We start from the raw sequence: 17,072 nt of genomic DNA on the forward strand, positions 1-17,072 counted from the left end.
TGTGTGCGTGTGTGTTTGTCCACACATTCAAGTGTGGGCTCTTGCTCCATCCGTTTGACGACCGCACCACTTGTTGTTGTAGTAATAAAATGTACAATATTGCTCACTCACACATGCGCGGCATGTAATCGCATTAGACGTGTCCTCGTTACCCTTGTGGCTCGCCCTGTGGGCCGACGGCAGGCGCAGCGATAGTTCTGCGAGCCTTGGATGTCGTTATTCTTGCTAGAGTCTTAACTCAATTGTTTGCTTAGTGCGGCAACAAGCTTATGACTGAACACCGCAATTTCTTTCGCTTTGATCAAATCACATTCGGCGCTCACTCGAGCTTAATCATGTCGTTCTTTCAGGGCAATTTCATTTAACGCGTTTTGGGTTATTTGCGAGCGCCTCCGCTCGCCACCAGCTTGCCACCGCATTCATCTTCGACGGAAAATCATGCTCTGTGGCACTGTGGCGCTCTCTGCATGTGTGTGAGTGTGCGCTCGTGTATTGTGGGTGTGTGTGGTTGTGAGTGAGGCGCTTCTGTCTGCCTTATACACAGGCGCACGGTGTAAGCGTGCACTTCCTTAAGTGTAACAAGCGCGTACGTATGTGTGCACTCGTTATTGTATCGTCGCATTTTCGTAATAAAACTTGCTTATTTTCATGCACTAGCACACTTAAATAGTTATTTTACCGCTAACGCTTGACTGCATTAAAAATGTGTAACACGCCTCAACATATGCTACAATATGTTGTTCTGGTCACCCGTGTGTGTGTGAGTGTGCTTGTTGATGCGTGTGTACGAGCTGGTAAGTCTATAGATCCGCAAGCAATTTTATCGCCGTAATTTTTTGTTCACTTGCAACATTTTATTGGACGCCGCTCTATCAACTATAAACGGAGGACAGCGTGCGTGCCACAGTCATTCCGTTTTGCTGTTATTGTTATAAAAATAAGACTTTCGTTTAGTTACAAACCATTTAAGGGGTAAATGGGTGAAAGCGAGAACAAGATGAGAGTTGGATATAAGACAAAGGAAATTTGAACTCTGAAATGTTTGGCCTTTAATCCTTTGATCATCCCTTTTCAGGTTCTGGAGAAAGGACCCGTGGTTTTCGGACATATTTTTACATAAACAATTATGAGGTGGACTCAGCAGCTTTAAATTTATTGTAGGAACTGGTTACTTTCTTACACCGATATCATTTAATACTTTTTTGAAATGTGACGGAAGTTTGTCCTTATGTTTTCAAAAGTATTTCGGATGAGGGTTGTTAAATACCATACCCTGATCGGAAAGTTTTTCCAGTAACACAGTCAGAGTTGTAGAAAAGTATAACAGGTCAGCATTAATAAGCAATCGAACAAAATTTGGACCAGGGCTAAGCCCGAGAGATTCGCATCACCTATTTCAACTTTTCTATAATCAATGAAGTTCAACGATTCTCTTCAACAATAACGGGTACCTTGCCGTTAACTTACTCAGCATAAAATAACTGGAGAAAAAATCAGAGTCATTACGTAATTAGCTGCTATAAAACGCAAAAATTGAGTAAGCAAAAGCAAAGAACAGGAACGCTCCCTGCGGAATTACTATAACGGATGTGCTGGGCTGGATATAAATATTTTCCACATCGAGCGTTGAACGCAAAAGCTTACATAAAAACTTTACACTTAACCCGAAGTGGCAGAACAGCTTGGTCCGTTGGAATGGCGAAGTGAGACGAAGGCGACGAAGAAATGAAAAAGTAATTACTTTCCATTGGCACATCAATTAAGCGATGCGAAGGCAGGGAGGAAACACAAGTCAGTAGAATAGAGAAAAGCCATAAGCGCCAACTATTCAACTCGAACGTTCTGCTCTCCCCGTTCTCGGAAAGCGGTTTGAGTTTAGCTGAACTGCGGCAGCAATGGAACTGAAGCTTTGCTCAATATCAACAACACATACATAGAAGAGCCCACACACTCGCACACACAGACACATGTGCATTCGTGGAACATCGAAGACGGCCGCTGTTCGGGGGTAAGCAGTCGCAGGCATCTGACCACGGCACCCAACCAAGTCTGCCAACCAACCGACGTACTGACCACATACACAATGAAGCAGCATATCACAAGACCCATTCACACACCTCCCGGCGCACCCTGCCAACGAAATAAGCCAACCAACTATCATAACACACTAACACAGTTGCGGAGCTCGATGGCTTGGCAAGCGGCTAACCAGCAATGCGACTAATTCTAATGAAAGACTCATAAATGCAAGTGAGTCAATTTATGGCATAACGTCTAATCCTTGAAATGGATAATATTTCATGTGGCACGGAGCGGCACGAGGACATGTGCCCGACGCCAGCGACTCTGCACAAGTGCAGAACATTGTAAGCAAGCCAGGAGGGCGGACGAGGCGAAAATTGAAAATTAGTGAGTTGTGTACGAGCGGCGGACGGCGAAAGAGGGAAGGACGAGCAACCGATGGGGGCCGACTCGGCAGCTGAAAAGCGACCAAATGCAATCTGCGAAATGTGTGTCACACAGCCAACGAAGTGCATAGGCAAGTCGTCGGCTCACGGAATTGCTGGGATGGGTGAGTGAGGGCTTACAAGTGAGCAAGGATGCAAAGCCCATGTATGTGCACCATCTTCATAAGCAGTTTAGTCGTTTTGCAAGCGTTCATTTTAGCCATTTTCCGCATACCTTTAAAGTTCCTATTGAATTTAGCATATAACAGATTATATTTAGTTGGCGTTTGCTATTGGTCCCAAGCCAGCTGTTTATTCCCCGGCAATATAATTATATATTCGTGAAAATCATATATCTGAACCCTAATTCAAGCATAGATTATCCACTAATGTGAAACTGGGACTTGGCTTCAGCGCGCTTAATGTGAAGTGTCGTCAAATCGCGAAGATTGAGCCCATCTCCAGTCGGGTTTAACTGTAGCTGAAAGTACGCGACGGATTTTGTAGTGCTCTGCACATATTATCTAACAAATTCTTGCGTCACTTTCTCCTTGTAAGGCAAACAAAGGCTAATATAGGACAAATGGTTTTTGCGCTGTGGCAACATTGGTGCTCCGTCATGCCACTGAAGGCAAATGTCTAACTTTGTTGCAATGTGAGTGTTTGCTGTTTGTATGCGACACAGCGATGATGAAGTGGACAATAAGCACAATGCTGCATACAATATGGCCGAGTGTGAGAGCCCCTAAATATTTGCTCAGCGCGTTGGCGCTAACGTCAGCGGCCTAAAAACATACAGACGATATGCCCTCACCTTCGCTCGCTCTGTTCTTATCAGTGCATTCACATTTATAAACAGTAAATATAAATATGGACTTGTGTGCGAGGCTGCCTGCCAATATAGTCGCTGGGTCCATAACAATTATTAACATATGCATATATGTGTGTGTGTGTGTGCAAATATATGAGTCATTCGTTGGTCCATATATCGCATCCTCGAGCATCTGCCACTGAGCGCCTGTTTACCGTTGAGTATGTCCCTTCATGGGCACTGAAAGGGGATGTGTAGGAGTCCCACGAGTGAGACACTTTCCAGATTTTCCACACTGCTGAGCACACGTGCTTTTCTTGCTTAGAGTTAACAGTACTCATATTCAAAAGTGATACTCATCAAGATAAGATTCTGGTTATTGGCACTAGGTTGACTTTTGGAGGGACGGCTCCGCTATTTGGATTTTCGAAATTTTAAAGCGACTTCCGAATTTCGCATTTGTTCCCCTGTTTGTTGTTGTAAAACCAGCATTCCCTTTTCACTATCCACTTACAATTTACTGTTGTAGCAAACATTGCACGCAGCATTTCTGCCCTCGGAAAGTGCGCTCATGCAGCCAGTTTACGATAATGCCCAAAACAACAAAGAGGCGCCTGAAACGTAAATAAAATGGAAAAGAACGTGACTATTGGCATTCTTGACACAGCGAACGTACAACCACAACAACAAGACTAGACGTATGCCAGTATTGGTCACTGCTGTGGCAATGCCACTCGAAACACATTGAACACATTGCGATGTTCGAATTTTGATCGAAACACCCTTCAATTCGCCGGTGTAGAGATGGGGTGGTGGACGCAGTTTGATGTTGCACAAAGTCCAGGTGCAACTGTCTATGTGCAGCGCACCCATTCTACGAGCTTGCCACATGATCACCTCTTCGGTCACACGACCTCTCTTGCCAGCGGACCGTAGAGTCGCACTCTCAGCCAATTTTCCTACCAGCTTCCACCATTTTTAATCTGCTACGGTGGTGAGGCAGACATATCTACACTTTGAAGTGTGCACATGTTGCATTCCGCTTTCAGCTAAGCAAATGATTTAAATACCGTTATTTTCGCATTTTTACAGTTGCAAAAGACAGGGTGTGCAAGCGGTTGTGTTGATAAGTGCCCGCAAAGTAATTTATTATATCTATACATACATATGTATGTAATACATACCTACATGATCCGCGATGTGTTCGGAAAGGCAGAGCGGTGCTTAAGTTGCGGATTTTAGCCATTCTTTCTTTTAATTCTCGCTTTCAGTCCTTAAGCCATTCATCTTTCATCGCCACGGCTCCTACCTGTGCATACATATATATACGTATAGTACGTTTCTTTAGGTGGATGCGCGCTTTGCAAGCTCGCATGCGGAAGTGAGTGCGCACAGTGTTGGAGTTCTATTGCTCTGCCGCTGGCACTTTTCTCGATGAAAAGTGTTATGAATTTTCCGATTTTGTTTTTTATTTTAGTTCTCATTAACTTGCAATCTAAGTTGCAACCCCAGCGTTTTATTGAATACAAAGTTCGACATGAAGTCGCCACAGCAGCTTTTCGGGATTTTCCCCTTAAAAAGCGATTTCAAAACGCTTTGAACTGAATGAATTCAAATAATTTCTAGATTCGTTGAAGTGAAGTTAGCCTTGCGAATCTAAGCTTTAGATTTCCATTTTTCCAAAAAGAAAATTTCGCATGTGTGACCGACTTGTTGCACTGTGCACCATCTTCCGCGACTTCGCTGTTTCCCCTACCATGAGGTATGACAAAATGGCTGCAGTGAAGGAGTGCGTGGGTCTGCTTGTGGAGCACACGCGTGTGTCTGCAACGTTGATGAAGTGTTGCTCGGCTCACCATTCCACCAGCCAGCCGTGGCAGCCCCGCTCCGCTGGCACGTCGTTTTGGGAATTCCATACATTGCCATTCCATCTGCTCATGCACCCACCCGCCGGTGCTCTCGTTCACACATTCACACATTCAGGCATTCGTTCGGTCGTTCAAAGCTTTTCGCAGCAACAACAATTTTTAAATAGAATTTTTAAGTTTGCTCGCACAAAAGTAGCGCTTTGTAGGGCATAATTTGTACTTTGTAAATTTACATAGCGACGCAGGGCCATGAAAGCGGCTTTCAGCCAGTCGTTGCGAGCACCAAACATGCCACATGTGTTGGTGGCTTGTGCACGCCTCCTTTGTGCAGAGAGTTATGTACACACTAATTTAGTATGGAGCAATTTTGTGCAGCTGAAGCATTTTTTGTGAGAAGGCCCGGCATGTGAAAGTGAATTCTATTGCTTTTGTGCGAGTTGCATGCATACACATTTATTAGGGCACATAATATGACATGCAAAAGTGACACTTGAAAAGCTGTCGCTGAGTGTTGCAATTTTCTGCGCACTCGCATTTTCGAGTCCCTCAAACAGATGACGGCAGCAGAAGGCCCAACTACTTGCCACATGCCACATGCCACTTGCTAATGCGAGCGACCCACACTGCCGTCAAGCCCAAGTGGCTTTTACATAGTAAATGTTGCGCTCACTCAAATGCCATTGTGAAATTCAATTATGAATATTTCCACTCAGAAGCAACAAAGTGTTCAAATATCACTCGCTGCGCTTGCAACGTTTCGAATGCTTAATCTTTGCAACCAAAGTGTCCCGGCAGATTGAGAAAGAATCCGAAGGCGGCGGATTGAGTTGAGCATCATTTCTATTGAAATCTTTTATTATCTTTATGATTGTGCACTAATACACACGCACACTGATGAAGCAAATGACGGAGATACCCGGCTCCCTCCACTTGCCTCTTCGCGTGCGGCAAGTCATAAGACGAATTAATGTGCCCCAGATGTCACGCGTGAGGCGAGCAGTGTCACTTGTTTCAGGCAGGCAATTTATTCGCTAAGCTCCACTTGCGTGCAGCAAAGGCTGCTAGTTGCAGATGCAGTTTGTTGTGATGAGTCAAAGCCTTCTGGTGTATTTGTATGCACGGTGCTGCACACACAAACTACGCCTGACCTACTAGTTGCATCAGTTGGCCGACAAATTTACCAAACCGAAGCGTAAACGCTCTATTGATTATTTGCGAACGGAGGACTCCGAAAAGGGAGCACGAGGTCCTTAATATAACACTTAGCAGAGGGAGTTGGATTGGTCGGGCGTATTTTTCACAAATGCGGAAAAAGATCGGACACGAGCGCTAATCAATCCACAAGATTCCCAAATACTATTTTTTTATTTTCATAGCTGAAAGCAGCACAGAGATATTGCTCTCTGGTTTTTCGAACAGGCTTTTGCTGCGGCATGGCATTTTCTAAATAACAACAGAAGGAAAATCGGTTTCCCAATCTCTCCATTAGGCGCCATTATATGCGAATAGCTGAAAGCAGCACAGAGATATTGCTCTCTGGTTTTTCGAACAGGCTTTTGCTGCGGCATGGCATTTTCTAAATAACAACAGAAGGAAAATCGGTTTCCCAATCTCTCCGTTAGGCGCCATTATATGCGAATATAAATGCAAACGCACCGATTGGATGTATGAAAAAATACTCCACCACTCGAGCATATGTGCCATAGGGCAATCATGTATGGCCGCGGATAAGAGAGAGTCTCATTGTTGCAACACAAAGGCAATATTTAAATAATTCTTCTTTTCAATATTTTCGAAAATATTTCAAAACATGCTTGTATCAGGTGTTATTTCATCATTCATATATCTACATGCCTTTACAAAGGTATTCCCCGCGAACCCTTCACTCCGCTTATTTGCCACTCGGTCAGCCCGTTTAGCACCTGCCTCACTGTGGCGTTTCATTACATACCCTCATGAATCCGCTTACGTTTGCTTTCAAGCATATTGTTGTTATTGCTTATATGTATAGGCAGAGGGGGTCTCCTGGACGACAGAGCGCCCAAAAGAATTTCAAGTGTATTGAGCCCATAGAGGAATTCTGTTCGCGACATAACTGTTTCTATCTAATAAATTAGACCAAATTGCGGGGGTTGCGGACCTGAGATTTTCAAAGCCTGCCGATTAAACTTTTAGTTGTCCGCGAAGTCGTTCAGTGTCTTTAAGGAACAAACTTCAACGACGTCGTGAGAGGAGCTCGCATCAACAGGTTTGCACTTTCCCAAAGCGCCTTCTAATCACCTGGCCCCGCGCATAGCTTCTTATGCTTTTAATCTAATTGAAGCTTTATTTATCTGTTTTCTTTCGCCTTTGACCCGTTTGCTCAACTTCCGGAAATTGTTCGGCAGCCATGTCGACGTCTTTTCCATGGCAAACCCGCTTGCGTCGTTGCTGGTGCAACCTTTTTGTAGCATTTAAAGTTAATTATTTTAATTGTAAGTTGCACAATAAAATAAAAAGACATTCGAGCATGGAGCACAGCGTGGGGCGAGGGAGAGGCAGGCGCCGGAGCAATTTTATGGAAGTACATTTGTAGGCTGTCACAAGTAATTATGTCGGTTGCACGAATTGAAAATGGACAAAGCCTTTCTTCTCTTCCTGAAGGCAGAGAAAAAGCAAAGGAAAAAACAAACATTTAAAGCAACAACTAAATGAAGCGGCGCATAGAAAAGTGCACGAAACATTTTGCAACTTTCCTATATTTCTTTGTAGTCCGGGTCCTTTGATAAATGTTTAGATAGATAACGTGGCACTCTAAGTACCTAAAAGTTGACCCGAAATTGCCGTTGTACACCCTTTCTAGTTCATAACACTTTGGGAAATTGCTAACGGAGCGAGGCGGCCGTGTTGTCTCGTCGCGTCGCGTTTCACATTTTGCTTGCCGAACACTTCAAAGTTATCTCTTCGATGGCAATTTTGCGCTGACACACCGACATCGCATAAGCGTTTCCGCAAATCATAAAACCACAAAAGCCCACAAAGTTATACAGTCGATGGGCAATTGAGCGCTGCAACTACATGTGTCCATAAAAAATGCTACCCGCACGGAGCTCACCCACACAAACGCGTCTAAGCAGACATGGCGTGCATGCGAGGGCCCGTTGGTAGCCACCCACGTCAGTGTGGCAAGAAGATAAGGATTCGTGCGCGGCAAATGGCGCAAGAAAATAGCTGATACAGAGCAACATTCCGCCTGTCACGACACACCCATTTCACCGCCGACTGGCCTGCCAGCGAAGCCGCACTACTGACTCACACGAGGCGCAGCGCCCAATTGCAATTCGTGGAAAGAATCAGCCAAGTTTTGCTCGTTGCTAACCACTCTGCACGATTGTTGCGCCACATAAATGAAAAACACAATACAAAAACAAATGAGAGTAAAAAGCATGAAATTTGTTGCATTTCGCTTTACCTTGCGCTCCTCCGGCCAGCCACATCCTGCCACATATCGTTTGCAAGTGACGCTACACACACACCAGTGTTCATGCGGCATGTAAGCTTGTCGGTGTTGAAGGAGGCAATGCAGCGCTTAGGACAATGGCTGAGCTGGGCTCGCCGTGGCTGTTGTCTAAGTACACACGCGGAATGGAAGGCCGCGAGGGGCAGGCAGCAAATGTGCTGAGGACGGCAGAGATGCAACCTGCGGAGCTATACTCGCCGCTCGGCACCATGCACCGGGTTGGGGTAGGCGCGCAGAAAATTGTTTGTGTCAGGAATTACATGGTACAAATTCCACGAAAAATCATGATAAACTAACATAAGTTGGCTTTTTTATTTCGAGCGTCACCAGAAAGCGAAAAACTGCAAGCGGAAAAATAAGTATGCACCTAACGAAGGGACGCGTAGATAAGGTGCTTAGAGGCGGGCGAGGAGCCGCGCAGAGCTCTGCTGTCGGCAATTTACTCCGTTCATTGGCCGCCAGCCATTTCAGTGGACGGAATTCTCAGCCGCCTCGCGCCAGCAACGGCCTCCGCCGTTGTGTGAGTGCAATGTGGGGCTAAAAAACTATTTGCGGCATGTAGACACATTTTTTCAGCGTTTGACACAATTCATTTTAAATTCCGACAAGCAAACGCTGAAATCGCACAAAAGGAAAACGCCACAGGAGGGGAATGCGTACATATGTGTGTATGTGTACGGGCCGCTTAGGCGGAATAGAAAAGGGCAGGGCAATGCAGAAAATTCCATTAATGTGAGCTTCCACCAACAGGGACAACGACAGTGACAGCTGACACCTCAGAATTCAATTTAATAGCTTTTCTGCTTAAAGCTTTGAATTTCCCTGCAAGCATGTGTTGAAGCCGGCAAGCTCGGGCCGTAATTTCCTCATTTGCATACGAACGAAGACCGCTTGTTGCTGGAAAGTTGTAATGCCACATATTGCCACCAATAAAATATTTATCACAATACAAATTTGATAGCAATTTCCATTTGTTGGAAGACAGCTACATTTGGGCGCTTCAAGGTCATGCCTCGTGCCTTCCACAGGCGCCAGCAGCTCACCTAAGCTACCGAATCAGCCAACGGGTCTGCAATTAATTTCTGGATGTTTATTGGGGAAGCGCCGTTAAAGTTTAGCTGCTTTTGAATGATAGAATTACAGCGGAATATATTCATCAAACAACCCTCAACACCCACACACCCACACACTCACACATTAGAACGAAATTGCGCTACGCAAAGGTTGAATGTCGTTGCACGGGTTAAGGGGTGGCAATAAAAGGGAATTCGGCTGAAAGCTTTCGGCGCAAATTGATAGCCTCACGGCTTCACGGCCTCATGGGTGAGGCTCGCAGCTGGGCTGTGGCGCCAAAGTCGTGCAGTCGGCGCAGTGGAGCCCCTGCTGCTGCTCCTGCTGGATGGGTGTAATTTCGGCGAAAGCGATCCAATGCGATCCAATGTTATGCAATGTAAGCCAAAATAACAAGTTGTTTATTACTCTCACATTTATGTTGATTGTTGCCGGGCAGCGCTGTTGGCAACCTCGTGCCGACGCCTGGCAACAATCGAAGCGAACTTGTTTATTTGCGCGCGGGGTGGGCGGCGGCTGATTGCGCCAGTTGCGTATTAAAATGCGATTAAAACACTTTATGTTTTAGTAGAAACACAATTATGTAAAACATGGCAATTTCACGTTTAATGGAAACTCATTAAAACTTTGATGTGGAAGTGTTAATTGAAAGAAGAAAATTGCTGAGCGATAAGCAAACACTGGAGCAAATTATGTGCGGCTATAAGCGCATCGCCGGAGAATCTTAATGAACAGGGTCGAAGCTTCTCCGAATTGAACAAAATGCTTGGGCCTCACCTCCGAAATAGTGCAAGTTCATTTAAGCGTTACTTGTGGTTGTTGTATTACCTCCTTAGACATAAGATGGGCACTCACACTTCTGTGCAGACCCTAAATATCGGCATTGCTTTCTCCTAAATGAGTCTCTTGTTTGGGACAAATATTCACATTTTAAATCCCAGAATTAAGCTTTTAGAAAACGGTATATTACTTAATTTCCCGTTAAACGGGCTGCAATATATATTTCCAGTGCACATATAAAGAGCTTAGCAAGCCGCCACTGGGAGGTATTTATTCTGGAGTAAACGAATGCTAAATCCACTTGCAATCTCTTATTCAATGTACAGTTAGAATTTCATTTCAGAAACTAGTTCATAAATATTGCCACTTTCATAACTGTAGCATGACAACGGCGTAGCTTCATCTTCCGCAGTCGCCAAGCGACATGGCACGCATCCGCCGCGTGAGTGAAGTCCAACTAGAAAGCAAACTAAAATATTTTTGATTACTTTTATGCAAAATGCTGTTGCTGCGCACGAAATTTGAGACTGCATTTAAATTTTCCATTATTTATGCATTGAATTTTCCAACGCTTGTTGCTCCTCAGCAGTGCGCTTTTCGCTCTATCGCCGCCACCCGTGCCTGGGTCCATGGCGTCACCGCCCACGCGACTGCACATGTTTTTGAGAATCTTCGACTGTGCACTGAATAATTTCGATTACAGGCTCAGATAATCAGCCTCCACCGCAGCCAACTCATTATTGCAGCGAACCTCCGAGGGGGCGGGGATATTGTTTTCTTCAACACTTCACCTAGTTCTTGCAACAAAAGTGCATTCACATCGCCGTGCCGGGGTTGCGAGCGGGCTGCAGGAGGTGAGGATGAGCACAAGGAACTTTCGTTTTGTTACCGTTTTCGGAACAATGAACTGCCTCGACGGCGTCCCGCTTGCTTGGATGTGGGCGTTCGGTGCTTTCTTCCATTGGCCCTGTGTTTTGTTAACTCTCTTGGCGTCTTTCGTTTTGGCTTTCTTTTCATTCATGTTCGCTCACTTTGCAAAAATAATAGAATTGATGAAAAACAGGAAGTAAGATTTTCCCGCCACTATTCGCTAGCGAAGTGGAGTTCAGTGGAGTCGCTCGCTGGCGCAGCGGCAAGAGGGGTGAGGGGTAAGAGCCGACTTTGCTTTGTTATAGTTTTGCTCCTCATTGTTTTGTTTTTTCCATTCTCCGCAATTTACAATTTCCACATTGTTCATTTCTATTATGCACCGCCGTTCTGCGCCGTCTTATAAAGCCACTTCTTCGGCCTTTGTTGCTCGCTGCTCCGCTACTTTTCGCTATTGTTTAAGTAATTGTTGTTGTTGCGATAGAACACTTGAGTGACAATAAGTCGAAGTAATGGGGTGGGCGGCTCTCCTGCAGCGGCAGCCGCACTCGCTTCCGTCGGAAGGAGAGGCCGAGCGCGGAGAAAATCTCTGCGAAAGCACAATAATGAATGCCAACAGAATTAGGTTTAGCCGGGGAGCGGAGAGGGCGCTCGCGTGCTGCTGCCGCCAGCAAATGGCAGGTAATCAGCCACTGCGCCCGCCCTTTCAGCGCGGGCGGTGGTAGGGCGCATGGCGGAACAGCAGGAAACAGTTTAGTTTGCGACACAAATAAGTTTCATTCTGACTGAAAGGAACTCTAAGTAACTAGAAAACACTTTTGGCTCGTTCACTTCTGCTTTTGGTATTGTTGTTGCTTTCGTTATTTTCTAAGTTCGCTGTTTCGTTGGAAGTGTGCATGGTATTTGTACGTTTTTGTTGTTATTGTTTGATTTCATTTGGGCCTTTGTGTTTATTTATAGTTATTTGCCTACGCCGCGGGCGTTCTCCAAAGGCTTTTACCTGCTTTTCAATGGCTTTGTGGTGAGTGGAGTGGCGACTGAAAGCACGTCATCATTTGATTTCGATTTAGTGATTGGCTGCCAATAAATCTGCACACACCAGGGCTCTTTAGCCATCTCGTTACAGCAGAACAGTCACCAAGGAGAATGGGCATAAATAAGGGTCACTTAGTGAGAATGTGGCTTATAACAGTTTTTTAGAATAACAACAACTTTGCATGTCCACAATTAGTGGGTGTACACTTCCATGAGTGCTGCGTTTCGCCAGCTAAAAACGTGTCACTCATTCGCAATGTCGCACACAGGCGCAGCTGGGATGGCGTGTTTGTCATTTGGAATGCGCAGTAAAATCGACAGAGATTATCATCTTCAAAATGGATTAAGGGTGGCACAGTAATGTGAGCTGAAAATTATGTGATAAAGCTGCTGCTAAAACCCCGAATGCTAACTGCTGAGCCAGTGCCGCGCACACTTGCCACACATCCGTGTGCTACTGCTTTAAAAGTCATTCATTTTTATTTCGATAATTTACAGTGGCCGTGATGCGGTGCAGTTGTGCGTCGACATGCGAATCCCTACAAATAAATCGAATATTCGAAAGCCAACAGACGTGCATAAAAGCAACGTGAATCAACAACAACGAAATACACGGTGCAAAATCGGAAACGAAAGTTCATATTTATTCTCAGTAAATGGTGAGTATAAATGTACCACTGGTAGAAAAAGTTGTGAACCAACATTTTTATGCAAAAGTTCATTTTGTCGTCGACTCGTCTGCTGCACGAACGAAAATTTTGTTCTGGACACTTTAGTCTTCCCATCAGACCATATAAAGTAATGTTCAACTTTCTCTTTCAGTCATCAGCGAACCGCTTTCAAATAACTGGTTATTCCAGAATTAGGTTAGAATGCATCATTAACGAGAGAGGACATAAACTCTTGTTTAATCATAAATTCGGTGATGTGATCTTTTTAATGGATGGACTCATGTGTAGAAGTTCACGCAAGTGAGGAAAGTTATCTGATCGCCTTTCACTTGGAAGGAGCCAGAAACGATTCTTTTACATATGATTCAAGCAGCTCACGACTTCCGGTCTTTGACCAAGTATCCTCTGGGTAGCCTAAGAACATCCGTTTGAAGGCGAGGTAAAGTGAGAAGGCGAAACATCCCCTTCGCAGGGTTGTGGCTGGCTAGGTCATGTTGTCCGAATGGACAAAAATACTCCAGCTTTGAAAGTATTCGACGCAGTACCCACCGGGGGAAGCAGAGGAAGAGGAAGACCTCCACTCCGTTGGAAGGACCAAGAGGAGAAGGACCTGGCTTCGCTTGGAATATCCAATTGGCGCCACGTAGCGAAAAGAAGAAACGACTGGCGCGCTGTTGTTAACTCGGCTATAATCGCGTAAGCGGTGTCTATGCCAATAAAGAAGAAGAAGACTCTTTAAAATCACAAAAGTAAGAGAAAGCATTCAGTAATGATGTCCCTTTTAGCAACAATTTATTTCGAGGCGGGTGCAGTAAGTGTGCGGCAATTAGTACTATTTTGTGGCTCAACTCAGGCGAAGAATATGCAGTTTTATCGGTGTATTTGCGTGCGTGATCGCACACATGCAATAACACAATTCGGATTCGTCCGTTATCATAATGGCGGCAAAAATAGTAATAACAGTAACGGTTTGTGTCTGTGCAATTGAGCTTTTTGCCGTTATTTGTCTGTTTCCTCATGTGCTGCATGTTCATTCAACCTAAGTACAATCGATATGGCATCGCCTGACTACACAGCAGTCTGCAGCGCCGAGTAGAGCGCGCTGGAGGAGCGAGGAGAGGTCCGCGAATGTGGGAAAATTGCATTTTATTGTGTCAGTTGCGCACGATAACGAATAAATTGCAATATTTTATTTGCACTCTTAGCTACAGCGCTGCATTAAGCCGCCCACACACCGCTAATGTTGTTGGTGCGTTTGCGCGCACTGAATATGCGCGCGCCAGCTTGAGGTTGATGGCGACGAGCAAAGCGATAGCGAAATATAATTCGCATTAGTGTGTTTAGCTGGGCGACCTCTGCGGCGGAGCAGCTTGTGTGCTGTCTGCCCGCAGGTGCCGTGCGAACGCGACGGAAATGCACTAGTCGCCAGCTTGGTGGCATGACTGTGCGCAGCATACATATGTACACATGACCGAGTAGATCACCGAAGCGCTCTCTCACACCGCCAAAGGCTACTTGATTCGCTTTTAATCTGGTTTGCAATTATTTAAATTTTATGTCCATGCACGCGAGCACTCCAGCGCCACTTCTACTTCGTTTTCTGTTTCTATTTCTGTTTCTATTTCTGTTTCTATTTACACTTTCATTTCCATTTTCATTAGCACTCGAAGGACCTTTTGTTTTTAGCGTAACACTTTTTTTATAGTTGGTGTTAACATTTACATATTATTTTTTTGTACGGCTGCAAGCAAATGTAGAACTGGAAGCCAGCCGCGGCACGCAAACACACGCACTCACTGCTAAAGCGTCAGCTGCGTCGTTATTTTGTTATTGTTGGAGCGTTTTGTTTATTTGCGTGTTTGTGCCATTGGGTGAGTGGGGCGTCCGCCTTCGGTGCCTAATCTACACTTTACTAAGCAACCATGGATGTGTGGCAGTTTGGCGTGACATTTGTTACGTATACGCCGTGGTGGGCCTTTATGGCGACATGGTGTGTATGGTGTGGGGTGGGTGCAGCGGCAAGTGCCGGAATTATGCACTTTTATAGTGATGATTTGGCGCTTTGCACTGCATAAAAATATATAAACTTTCTCATTGTCCCAAATGGCTTTCAAACGCTCGTTTCCGCCGCTAAGCTGAAAAGTGCTAGCAATTTATTATGTCCATGCATTATGCAGCTGGCGAATTTGCATTCGTATAGATTTATTTGTTTTCGCAAAGCAACGGATTACCAGTTATTTAGCAGGGAGCCGCGTAATGGAATCTGCTGCTTGGCCATTCGATTACTAATGGAAATGAGTGTAGTGGCGGCCGCTTACGGTTCATATTTCCTCTGCCTCAGGGCAGTCGCCGATATCGGATTGGAAGATAGTAAGGGTCAGATAGCAGTTATTTCAATAAGTGCAGCTTCAGAAGTAACCCAGCATTGTTGTTGTGTAGTGTTCCTGCCGTGTTTTTAAGCCAGAAAACTCTAGATATTCGAAATCACTTATATATATGTATATTGTAATAAACAATTATAGTCACATGTATGTATATACGTATTTGCTACATTTCAAAATTTTACCTAAAACGTTTATTAAAAGTTTGGTACTGTAATAATCCTTTCACTTCCTTTTTAACCTCTTTAATAAACCGAATAAATACAGAATCTACAATTTAATTTCAAATATGTGTTAGCGCTTTTATTCATCCGCTCCTCTCTTATATTTTCGAAATTACTCTCTGTCTAATCTGATAGGCAACATGAAACTTATCGCAAGCCCTATTTTTAGGTTAACGTTTTATTTAGATTTTTCGAATATTGTAAAAATACTTGAAAATAATATTTCGAAAATGGAAATTAAAGAGAACGCAAAATCCTTTAAAACTTTGCAGTGTTCGGTTTTTGATTGTGTTTTGTTTCTATTTTTGGTTTTTGATTTTGTTAATGTGTAGTAACTGGAGAAGCGGCTACGCTTGTATGAGGGGAAGGTGGATGTGGTTGGGGTTGCGTGGCGTGTCTGTGTACATGTGGGGTTGGTGGTGATAAACAAATGATTTCAAGACGCAGACAATGGGGAAAGTTGGAAGGTTTGGCATTTTTATAGTTTGATTATCAGTTTCATCTTCTCAACACATTATTGTTGCAGAAAATGTTTTCTTTTTTTTATTCTATTTTATTTCTGTTTTATGGCTTATGTATTTTATTTAACATGTAAGGATGTTCGTTTCTGATTTGGGCTGGGAGCACATATAAGGGTTGTGGATAGTTTGTTTTCACACTTCTTCGTTCTCTATTGTAGGCAGTTAGAGACTCTCAGTTGCGTTGTTGTTTTACTCCTCAAATATTCCATGTAAATATTCTGTTGAGCGCTCTCTTAAAAGTGTACTAATTCGGCACCCAAGAGTTTGAAACAAAACGAAATGACAAATTTGATGGTGATTTCACTCTTCAATGCGATAAAAAGCACAAAAATCATGTGTAAATATATGTAAACGAAAGATGTTGAAGTGAATCTACTGAAAACTGAAAAACGTTTATGAGTCGAACTCTCTGAAAATGTCACAATTCTCTACGTTCAATACAATAAAGGACGAGGCGAGCGGGTTTCACTAAGTATAATGTAGAACATAACAAAAACAGTACGGAATGAGTCAAAAAATGAGCGGAATAATTACCGTGAACTTTTTTGTTGTTGTCTTGTTGATTTCAAAATAATTATGTACATATCAGGCAAAATGAGTGAATAAATTGGAGACAACAAATAAAACAAACTATTTATGTACGTATGTATATATGGTACTATGGAGGAAACAGCAAAACGAAAAGACTAAGAATCAAAAACAAAATGATATGGCGGCCGATTGGCTGAATGACTGAATGATTAATTGGAAAATGTGATTAGTCGATGTTAGTGAAGCTCGATGAGATTACAAAACAAATGAAAAAACTCAACGGAATTGAATTAACGGAATACACATAGACACGTACACATACAACAAACAACTGTAATCGATATTCATAACAGTTACAATAATAAT

The 17,072-nt window shown here is 43.9% G+C and overlaps 1 protein-coding gene across 4 annotated transcripts in view; it reads right to left on the reverse strand.

The window, feature by feature from the left end:
* LOC120774914 (teneurin-a) overlaps nt 1–17,072 on the reverse strand; it is a 226,763-nt gene that overhangs the window by 28,023 nt on the left and 181,668 nt on the right. The gene's annotated exons all lie outside the window — the stretch shown is intronic.

This window comes from Bactrocera tryoni, chromosome 4, assembly GCF_016617805.1.
Source record: "Bactrocera tryoni isolate S06 chromosome 4, CSIRO_BtryS06_freeze2, whole genome shotgun sequence".
Taxonomy (NCBI): Eukaryota; Metazoa; Arthropoda; class Insecta; order Diptera; family Tephritidae; genus Bactrocera; species Bactrocera tryoni.